The 11051-nt window shown below is 45.6% G+C and overlaps 1 long non-coding RNA gene across 1 annotated transcript; it reads right to left on the bottom strand.

The window, feature by feature from the left end:
* Positions 1-1121: 1121 nt before the first annotated feature.
* On the bottom strand, positions 1122-7589 carry LOC139038181 (uncharacterized). Its single transcript, XR_011491105.1, has 2 exons — positions 7481-7589; positions 1122-4432 (listed from the first exon to the last, which is right to left on the bottom strand). It is a non-coding gene; the product is annotated as an uncharacterized lncRNA (long non-coding RNA).
* Positions 7590-11051: the final 3462 nt, after the last annotated feature.

Below are 11051 nucleotides of genomic sequence, written 5' to 3'. Positions count from 1 at the left end.
TCCTGAAAACATCTACTTCTGCTTTATTGACTATGCCAAAGCCTTTACTGTGTGGATAACAACAAACCGGAAAATTCTTCAAGAGATGGTAATACCAGACCACCTTACCTGCCTCCTGAGAAATCCGTGTGAAGGTCAAGAAGCAACAGTTAAAATAGGACAGAGAACAGCAGATGGGTTCCAAATTGGGAAAGGAGTATGTCAAGGCTGTATATTGTCACCGTGCATATATAACTTAAATGCGGAGTACATCATGAAATGCTGGGCTGGATGAAGCACAAACTGGAATCAAGATTGCCCTGAGAATTATCAGTAACCTCAGATATGCAGATGACACCACCCTTATGGTGGAAAGTGAAGAGGAACTAAAAAACCTCTTGATGAAAGTGAAAGAGGAGAGTGAAAAAGTTGGCTTAAAGCTCAACATTCAAAAAACTAAGATCATGGCATCTGGTCCCATCACTTCATGGCAAATATATGGGGAAACAATGGAAACAGTGACAGATTTATTTTCTTGGGCTTCAAAATTACTGCAGATGGTGACTGCAGCTATGAAATTAAAAGACGCTTGCTTCTTGGAAGAAAAGATATGACCAACCTGTATAGCATATTAAAAAGCAGAGACATTACTTTGCCAACAAATGTCTGTCTAGTCAAAGCTATTGTTTTTCCATTAGTCATGTATCGATGTGAGAGTTGGACCATAAAGAAAGCTGAGCACAGAAGAACTGATTCTGTTGAACTGTGGTGTTAGAGAAGACTCTTGAGAGTTCTGGGACTGCAAGAATATCAAACTAGTCAATTCTAAAGGAAATCAGTCCTGAATATTCATTGGAAGGACTGATGCTGAAGCTGCAATTCCAATACTTTGGCGGAGAACTGACTCAGTGGAAAAGACCCTGATGCTAGAAAAGATTGAAGGCAGGAAAAGGGGACGGTAGAGGAGGAGATGGTTGGATGGCATCACTGACTTGATGGGCATGAGTTTGAGCAATCTTTGGGAGTTGGTGATGGACAGGGAAGCCTGGCATGCTGTAGTCCATGGGGTCACAAAGAGTCGAACATGATTGAGCGACTGAATTAAACTGAACTAAGGAAGTTTACCTTAAAACGAATCCATGTGGATCTTAAGCGTGTTGTTGGTTTTTATTCTGGGGCTTCAGTGATGCCTCCCAAGCTACCCAGGGTAGAATTTGCTAGGCAAATGGGAAATGGGAAATCACATGAATATTACTGAATCGGAAAATACAAATTGGAATATTTTCTTAACTTTTCCTCTGTTTAGTCATTCATTTAAAAAAAATTAGAGTTCAGGTCCTTTGGATCAGAAAGTAGTTGGAAACCACCTCCCGTTCATGGACCTTACATGAAGGTGCTGAAGATCAGCGATGGAGTAACCCAACCAGGGAGAAGAGCTGTGTCCTTGTGGGCTGAGGTGCATTCTCAGCAATGTTTTGGCCAGGCTGTGGCTTTGGTCTTCACATGTCCCCAGCAAGGACACATCTGCAAAGCATCCTCTGTGGGTGAGAGTCAGCTGTTGGTTTCCAGCAGTGCAAGGCCTGGGGTCTCGTTAGGTTACAACAAAATTTTTATAAGTGAGTCTTTACTCTTTTAAACCTTTAGCTCTAGTTGAGACAAGGTGCGCATTTCAGCAGGAATTTGACTGAGCAATGAGTTGTATGCTTGCTAAGTTGCTTCAGTCGTGTCCGACTCTTTGTGACCCGATGGACAGTAGCCCACCAGGCTCCCTCTGTCCAAGGGATTCTCCAGGCATGGGTTGCCATGCCCTCCTCCAAGGGATCTTCCTGACCCAGGGATCGAACTGGAGTCTCTTATGTCTCCTGCATTGGCAGATGGGTTCTTTACCACTGAGTCTCCGGGGAAGCCCCTGGATTTGTGTCTACCAGACATTTAAACATCTGTGTCAGTGACTGTTATGTGAAATATAAACTGAAACTGGAGCCTTACATAGTTCCTGCAGACATATTATGATATTATGATGATGTATTCCATGGTATTGTGAGCCCTCCAGGAGGGACACCATGGAAGTTTCATGAAAGAGGAGTCTCTGACTCTCATTAAAAGATAAATTGAGGCACATGAAGAGTTTATCTGAGCAAAAATTGATTCACACAGGGCTGTGGCAAAGCAGAAGTGGTTAGGAGGACTCCACTGACTGGAGCTTCAGAAAGAGTTTTATAAAGAAAAGGTAGGAACAAAGCAAGGAAATTGTTGACAGGCTGTAGATTAGAGCCTAGTTGACTATTTGTGATTGGTTGTCCTTTTGTTATTCCGTCACTCATTCATATCCAACCATTTGCAACTCCATGGACTGCAGCATGCCAGGCTTCCCTGTCCTTCACCATCTCCCAGAGTTTGCTCAAATTCATGTCTATTGAGTCAATGATGCCATCCAACCATCTCATCCTCTGTCGCTCCCTTCTCCTGCCTTCAATCTTTCCCAGCATCAGGGTCTTTTCCAATGAGTTGACTCTTCCCATCAAATGGCCAAAAGTATTGAAGCTTCAGCTTTGGCATCAGTCCTTCCAATAAATATTCAGGACTGATTTCCTTTAGGATGGACTGGTTGGATCTCCTTGCAGTCCAAGGCACTCTCAAGAGTCTTCTCCAACACCACAGTTCAAAAGCATCAATTCTTCTATGCTCAGCTTTTTTTTATGGTCCACCTCTCATATCCACATATGATTACTGGAAAAACCATAGCTTTGACTATATTTGGTTGTCTTTAGTGTTTTGATTTGGAACCTTGAGGCATCTACAGGCTTAGATTTTTGTTTCTTAATTAAGTCATCACCACATTAGAGCCACATCAGTCCAATGCCCTGCTTGTTTAATTACCACTCTTAACAAACAAGATGTTTTTCTGAAATGTTCATGACCCATCACTATAGTCATTACTGCCTACTATTCTAATTTGAGGAAATCATATTGAACTGTTTTCTCCCTTGGTCTATGAGATATAACATCTCTCTCCCCTCTTCTTGGCCTGAAATTTCTTTCCTACTCAGAATCTCTAGACAGACAGCAAAGATTGGGTCATTGCCTCAAGCAGCTGCCCATAGGACGTTCTCTGGCGGTCCGCTGGTTGGGACTCTGCACTTTCACTGCAGAGGGCACTTGTCCAAGTGCTGGTCAGGGAAATGTGCCGTGTGCTGTGCTCGGTTGTTTCTGACTCTTTTCTGACCCCATGGACTGTTGCTGCCAGGCTTCTCTGTCCATGAGATTTTTCCAGGCAAGAATATTGGAGTGGCTTGCATTTCCTTCTCCAAGGGATCTTCCCAACCCAGGGATCGAACTGGCGTCTCCTGCGTCTCCTGCATTGGAGGTGGATTCTTTTTCACTGCTGCACCACTGGGTGAGCCCGCCCCAGTGGACGTAGTGTCTTCTTGGAATCCTTCTGAATTCAGGCAAGCTGCACGTGCAGAAGGCATCGTGTGCTTGAGATCCATTTTGTTCTGCCACTGCACAGGTTCTACATGTCCCTCTGGCTGTACTGGTCCTTGGGAACTTTCTTCCTTGCCACGTGGTTTGCCATATTCATATTCTCCACCTTAAATGTTCATTGAAGTAAAGGAACTCTTTGCCAAATGACAGAACAGCTGGCAATTCGTTCTTCAGAACACTCTTGAATGGCAATTTTAAATGGATTCCACAAGCTGCAAGGCGCCCTCCCCCGCTGCCTTCCCCTAAGTTAAACTCATTAATGTCTTTGGACCAATAATGTTGTCAGGGAGGAGCCTCTTTAGTCTTGTTTGTATCCATCAGTCCTGTAGCAAGATGATCTTACAGAACCCCAAGGCCTTGGGCCACCATCCTCAGAAGTTAAGGTACAGGTCAAGTTCCAAAAACGAGTTCTGAGAAGCCTGAGAATGAAACACTTGGGAAGGCAGGTCTGAGTGACGGGGTGGCTCTCACACATGTTGGACTGAATATGAGAATATCCTGACATACTGGCACCTCAACACCCTGACAAATCCCACAGACAAACCACTGACCTTTTCCCACCAGAACCAAATTTTAGTATGTGTAGCTCTCCTATCACCATGCTCTCAAACCCTGCCTGTTTTCCTTAAGGGAACCAACAGAGGGCGCTGTCACCCAACGGTAACTCCATTAGAGTGCCTCCAATCCATTTTCCAATCCAGTGAATTGTCCGTTCCCACTCCAGTCTATGAAAATTCATCTTTTTGAGCAATCCCAGACTGAATTCATTTTTTCAGCTTCCTGCTCAGCTGTGGTGGAGATGTTTGTTTACAACAGTATCTCTGATGAACATATGCTGTATGGTTTGGGTAATTCAACATCCTGGTGGAGCCCAAAGAAACACAGAAGATGACAGTTTGGGCAGCGTTATTTTGTTGCACATGGAATGAGCATCATTCTTGTGTTTAGGAGGCCAAGTCTGCAAACACTGCAAAGATACAAAGGGAGTTTGGATAATGAAGGAGGTAGAACAGTGAGGGCTGCACATCCTAAACAAAGAAGTGGGTTCACACATACACACACACTGGATTTTCAGTTGGTCAAAAGGAGCAGTGGTTTTTGGTTCACGCCCCTTTCACCAGGGCCTAGCATCCCTGCCTGCCACTTATTAGTGCCTATAAATATCTTTGTATCATAACTGATATATTCGATGTTAGAATTTGTTGAGAAGTTCAGTCCACTGGCTGTTTAGTTTATGAGGTGATAAATAACCATTTTAACTGACTTAAAAAAAAAATTCAGCTAAATGAATCAGCTCTTTGTTTGAAGATCACAGGGACAAAGTCAATAAACATTGAGCAAACACTGCCCTGTCACCCTCAGCTCTCCTGCACCCTCCTGCTCTCCTTACTTGACTTTCTTCCCCACAGAGACCCTTGCAGATGGGTTACTGTGAGCCTGGCCCTAGAGGGGACTGAAGCCATCCCAATGTTTTCCCCAGTGGCTGGGGGGGGGAAGCTCACTCTGCTCCTCTAATCTCTGCCTCCTGGCCCTCACGCCCAGGACAGATCCCCAGGGAAGCAGCAAGAGATATCTCTTCCTTCTGCCTGGAACCCATCACTTCATCTTGTGACACTGCTCAGAACCTCAGAGGGGACCGTGGGCACATCACTTAGTCCATAGGAACCTAGTTTCATCATTGTGACCTAGTTTTGTCATTTGGATCTGAGACCTGAGCCTAGGAACTCTGTGTTCCCTTTCATCTCCAGCTTTCTGTTTCTCAGACATGCAGGCGGGGCAGGGCGGGAGATAGCAGTCTCTCCCTGAGTGTGGGGCAAATGTCCCCAAAGCCCGGCCCTGGCCTGCAGCAGCTTCACCTGGGAATTGATAGAAATGCAAGTTCCTGCCCTCCCTAGACCTTTGGGGCTATGGACACTCGGGCTATAATTGAGCAGGGCCTGGGGATCCTGATCCCTGTGAAACTGAACCCTTGTCCTGCAGCTGTGTGGGGAGGGTGGGGGTCAAGAGATAGAGGAGCTTGGGGCCCCCGAGGCTGGAGGAGGGGGGTCAGGGTGGGGCTGGAGGCTGGGAGATGAACAGCACATGGAATTTCTAGGTGGCTAAGAGCACAAGCTCTCATCTGACTGCTTGAATCCTGGCTCTGCCACCTACTGTGTATGTGTGTGACCTGAGTTGGAGGCTTGGACTCTCTCTCTCTGTGCTCCTGTCTCTAAAATTCTAAGGCAGCCAGAGTAGGACCATAGCAGGTGCTGCTCAAGTGCCACCCCTAATCCCTTCAGGACACCCCTCCCTGAGGGCTTTGCTCTTTCTGGATGCCTAAGCCAGCTCTCCGCATCTAAGTGCCCTGTCCTCATCCGCTAACAGGACAGCAGCCCCCGAACGATGACTGCTCAGATGGGTATGTCCAAAGCCCCGCCCTCTTGGCCCGTTGTGACTGTGTGTCCTGTGCGGGTTCTAGAGCTTCCTCAGCAGGAATAAGCTCCAGTGACCTCGGTGAGCAGTACGTGAGTCTCACCCCTTTCCCTGTCTCACGTTCCAGCTTTCCTCAGCTTGCTTTCCAAGACCCCCTTCTGAACAAACAGCCTGCTCTTGAGTTCTCACCACAAGGTCCCCTTTGGGGGAACCCGAGCCAACCCAAGCGCTTCCCCGCTAAGGTTCATGTGAGGTTAATGCAATCAGCTTCGAGAACCATGCTCCACACACAACAGGTGCTCCATAAAGGACTGCCATTGCTGTTAGTAGCTGAGCACTGAGTGTGGAGTCAGGAAGCCCGATTCCAGTCTTGCTTTGCACCAGCCAGTGAGGGGAGCCTGAGGAAGCCAGTTATCCCCCCACCACTGCCTGAGGGTCAGTTTCTACCCTTTCAGGGCTCTTTGGAGAACAAAACAGAAGAGCTCAGCAGGCACTTTGCAAACTGTGAAGGGAAACACCAAAGTGAAAGGTAAGAGGAACCAATACCTGAGGAAACTCGCCCAGCTCAGCTCTATCTACCCTGGATCCCAGAACCAGGACTGCCTCGGGCCCAGATAGAACCCTCCTGAACCAGTGCCCACTGCCTACGGAGGCGGGGATGCTGAGGAGTGCTGAGTGCTGCTGAAAATTGGGCCTTTTGGTCCACCCTGTGCTGAGCACTTGGGGCTGAGTATCTTAGGCATCATAAGAGTTTTATTTCAAGGTATTTAAAATGGGTCTATTAGAAACAGGAGCAATTCCAAATGGGGTCTGAATACAGTTACATTCCAGTATTTATCTTTTACAAATTAAATGTTCGTAACAGGGAAAGTGTGAAGAGCCAACTTATTGGAAAAGACCCTGATGCTGGGAAAGATTGAAGGCAAGAGGAGAAGGGGACGACAGAGGATGAGATGTTAGGAGGGCATCACCAACTTAATGGACATGAATTTGAGCAAACTCCAGGAGATGGTGAAGAACAGGGAAGCCTGGTGTGCTGCAGTCAATGGGGTCGCAAAGAGTTGGACATGACTTAGCAACTGAACAACAAAAGGAAAAGTGCAAGGCAGTGTGAAAGCGCCATCAGCATGGCAATTAAACTATTTATGAATCATTCTTAATGCACAGTGCAGGACAGGCACTGGTCCAGGGCAAGGCTCGGAAGTCGTCTGCCCTGAACCATGTGAATTTTGTCGAAGAACCCGCAACCTCAATTGGCCACGATATCAGAGGCCCAAGTCCTTGGCCCGTGTCCTCTACCTGAGCAGGGAAGGCCGTTTTGAAAGTGGGGGTGTCAGAAGGGCTTTCTGGGGGTCCTGTGGATTGAGGACTGCAGAGGAGAGAAAGAGAATTTATTTGGACATAAAAGCAGCAAGCCGACTGGGATCCCGAAGGGCTGAAATAAAGACATAGAAAATGGTGACAAAAACGTGAAAGGGATTGACAGAGATATTTTGAAGGGAAAGGCTTTTTTTGTTTTTTAACCTCCATGAAATAACAGTAATACAACCAGAATTATTCATAGTAGAGGGCCATTTTTAAAGAAAGAATATGATGAGTTCACCTGTAACTTCCAGAAGCTTCCAGCAACTGGTGACTTCTGTCAGGCGACTGCTTCACTGACCTGGAGGAAGAACAAACTTTACTGAGGCAGGCAGCTTGCCAAGGACTGTTCCTCCAGCCAGGCACGGTTGTCTTTTTCTCCCCATGGCATGTTTTCCCTCAAAGGGAAAAGGACAAACAAAACATGTTTGTCCAGGCAAAGGGCAGTAGGAGACGACATGTCCCAGGGTGGTCAGTGTTGCTGACAAATACTGTGTCCCCTCAGACTTCATCCTGTAAGGTGGGAAAATGCTGAGGTGTCCAAGATGCTGCGATGCTGGAGGGGAGACTTGTCTGAAACAGAAGGGAGGGCGGACCCCAACTCTTCAAGTTAAAAGTGCCTGTGAGGGCGGAGGCGGGGTCCCAGGAGGGAGAAAGGGCCCCTGGAAGGTTGGCCAGGTCCCCTCCTCTCTGACGTAGTGCTCACCACAGGGAGGGGTCAGGCCGGTTGCTTTACCTCAAAGGCCTCAGTGTGACCAACTGAAAAGTGGTAATAACATGGCAGGGACCAGCTCCCAGACAGGCTTCAGTCTGAGAAGAGGCGGGTGCTGGGAGCTGGGGAAGCAAGAGGCCCAGTGGAGAGAAGCCAGCCTCCTGGTGATGGCCGAGGGTTCTGGGCCTTTGGGGGGTTTCTGAGAATGGTGGGAGCCTGTGCCTTGTGAGCACACAGCTTGCAAGGCCAAGTATGGGATTTCTGCAGGGCTCAGCCATGGAAACAAGAGAAGAAAGCTGAGAGCCATGGCCTAGAGACTGAGGCAAAACATTCCTGCTTCTTCACTTAGCTCAGGAGAAATGGAGCCGCCTGTCTTCAAATGGAGTCACCCCTCAGGGTGACTGGGAAAGAACCACATCTAGAGTTCCTCTTTCCAAATGTTGGCTCTTTGGATTCTTCTTGTCCGACTCTAGAGAGGAAAGACACCCCCAAAGGTGACTGGGTCAACATTTCTCTTCACCTTTATATGAATGCAACAGCACACAACTCCAGGCTTGTGGAGTTTAGCGCTTGGGAAACTTGGAGAGCCCTCTTTAAGAAAAACAATTCAAGGCTATGAATATACAAGGAGGTGTAGAAGTGATTGTTTATTCAGAACAAGAGCAGAAATCACAACAAATGACAAAATTTCAGCAGTGGACTGTATTAAATTCCTGTGGCTGCCTTAACTGATTACCCCACACTTAGTGACTTGAGGGAAATCGATTCTCTCATGGTCCTGGAGGTCAGAAGTTAGAAGCCAAGCCGCCAGTGAGGCCACACTCCCTCCCTCCCAGTGGCTCTAGGGGAGAACACTTTCCTGCCTATTCCAGCTTCTGGGAGCTCCCCCAGCGGGCCTTGGCTTCCTTGGTTTGTGGCCGCGTCACTCCAGTATCTGCTCCGGTAGTCACTTTGCCTCCTTTTCTTCTATTTTGGCTCCTCTTTATATTTCTCATGAGGACACTTGTCAGTGGATTCTGGGCTCACCTGGATAATTGGTCTCAATACCCTAACTTAACTATATCTGCAGGGAACCCTTTTTCCAAATATGGTAAGTTTCACGGGTTCCAAGGGAATAGGATGTGGACCTATTTTTTTGGAGGCCACTGTTCATCTCACTACACTGACAAATACCATAAACCTGACAAATATCAGGAAAATAATATTACATTTTTATTAAATAACCACCTGACACACTTCTGAAAGCTTTTTCCAAGTTTTTTGTCTGTATAATCTTTGACTGCCTCTCCAGATGACAATAATTTTATAATAATCTCATTTTCTGTACAGACAATAGAAAGAAGTTCCGTTTACTCCATCATGATTTATTCAAGTGTACATATTATGATTGAAAGTTTGGATGCCTAGAGTATATGATTCCACACATTTACTGCTTCCAGGACTGCTATAGATTTGTATACAAACACAGGAATTCTGATGAATTTTATTTCATGTGATTTCTATCAAAAGAGGAAAAGAAAATCTATTGTGCCATATTTGTTTCCTAGGGCTGATGTAGCAAAGTAGTACAGGTTGGATGACTTAAAACAGCAGGAATATATTTTTTCACAGGTCTGGAGGCTAGAAGTCCAAAATCAAGCTGTGGTCAGGGCCATGCTCCATCTGAGACTCTGGATAGAACCCTCTTCTCCTCTCTGTAGCTTCCAGTGTTGCTTTTTCCAGCACTTGGCTTTCCTTGGCCTTCCTTAGTTTGCAGCAGCATTATTGCAATCTCATCCTCTGTCATCACCTGGCGTTTTCCAGTGTGGCCAAATTTCCCTCTTTTTATAAGGCCATCAATCATTGGGTTAGAGTCAACCCTACTCCAACAGAAGTTGTTGGAGTATATGTAAGTATGAATCATATATGAATTTCTTATGAATTACATGTGAATCATATGTAAGTATGAATTTATTTTAACTGATACTTAATTATATCTGTCTTGAAATAAAATTTATATTTAAGGCAAGAAAAGAATAATTCAAACATAGGTTTTTTTCTTTGCCTATTTCAGCCTCTTCCCTCCCCTCTAGTGTTCATTGTACATCTGCATTATGCATTAACCAGACCTCTCCAACAGAAGAAATATCTGTTCAACCATAAAGCTCAATTTATCTTCTTTTGGCCTTGTAACTCCTTAGAAGATAATTTTCTTTCTTGGTCCTGTAAGGGGTCATAATGACCCACCATTCTCCATGTATGAGCAGAAATCTTTGATGAACTTTATGTGTAAAGTCCAGTATGTCATTTCCTTTAAAAACTAGAGTTTAGTTAAGGAACAGACCGGATCAGATGACCTGTGGAGCTACTGAACCAACCTAACGGAAGTTCTGAGCTTAAATACTTGTGATCTTACTAATGTCAGCAGTATTCTGCCTATTCTACAAGGCTATTTTTTTCTTGTATTACCAAATGTGTGACTGAGACTCCCATAAAAGTAATGATGACTAGGGAACTTGAAACAAGTGACCAAATGAACAGTGCTGTAAGATCAATGATTGTAATAGTGTAACTCTAGATATGGGAACAAGCAACAGGCAGCAACCATTTCCTGGATCATAACAGACTAGTAAAACAGTGGTCCAGAGGCTATCGGCCACTGTTAACTGGGCCTGACCCAGGAATAGTACATGAAGAGTCTTAACAAGGCAATCTTGACCTGGCCTGAGAATGAGAATTCCCAGTACAGTGGGATAGTTGGTCACAAAATGCCTCCCAAACCTTAGCTGAAATTGAGTAAAAGGGAGAGGACTATAAAATAAAGAATGGTGCCCACAAGCCAGTTCTACAAGAACCAAGTCATTAGCCACTGCAGTTGTTGACCTACAATACACTCTGAAAGAAATTTAGGGTGAAGATCAAGATGAGGCATTTTGTGCTCTGGGAAAGCTGGTAGAATTAGTCCCCAGATAGTTTTAAAGCCTTTTTAGAAGAATATCTTATGAACCCAGCTTCCTGCATCTTCCCACACTTAGAAAAGCACTGAAACCAGTGACTAAGATGTCTGGTCCTCGAGAATAACAGTCACCTTCTACCAAGATGCATGCTTGATGGCATGTAC

This window comes from Odocoileus virginianus, chromosome 14 (genome assembly GCF_023699985.2).
Source record: "Odocoileus virginianus isolate 20LAN1187 ecotype Illinois chromosome 14, Ovbor_1.2, whole genome shotgun sequence".
NCBI classification, from domain to species: domain Eukaryota; kingdom Metazoa; phylum Chordata; class Mammalia; order Artiodactyla; family Cervidae; genus Odocoileus; species Odocoileus virginianus.
The sequence above is the reverse complement of the archived record's forward strand: the minus strand, read 5'-3'. Positions and strand labels throughout refer to the sequence as shown.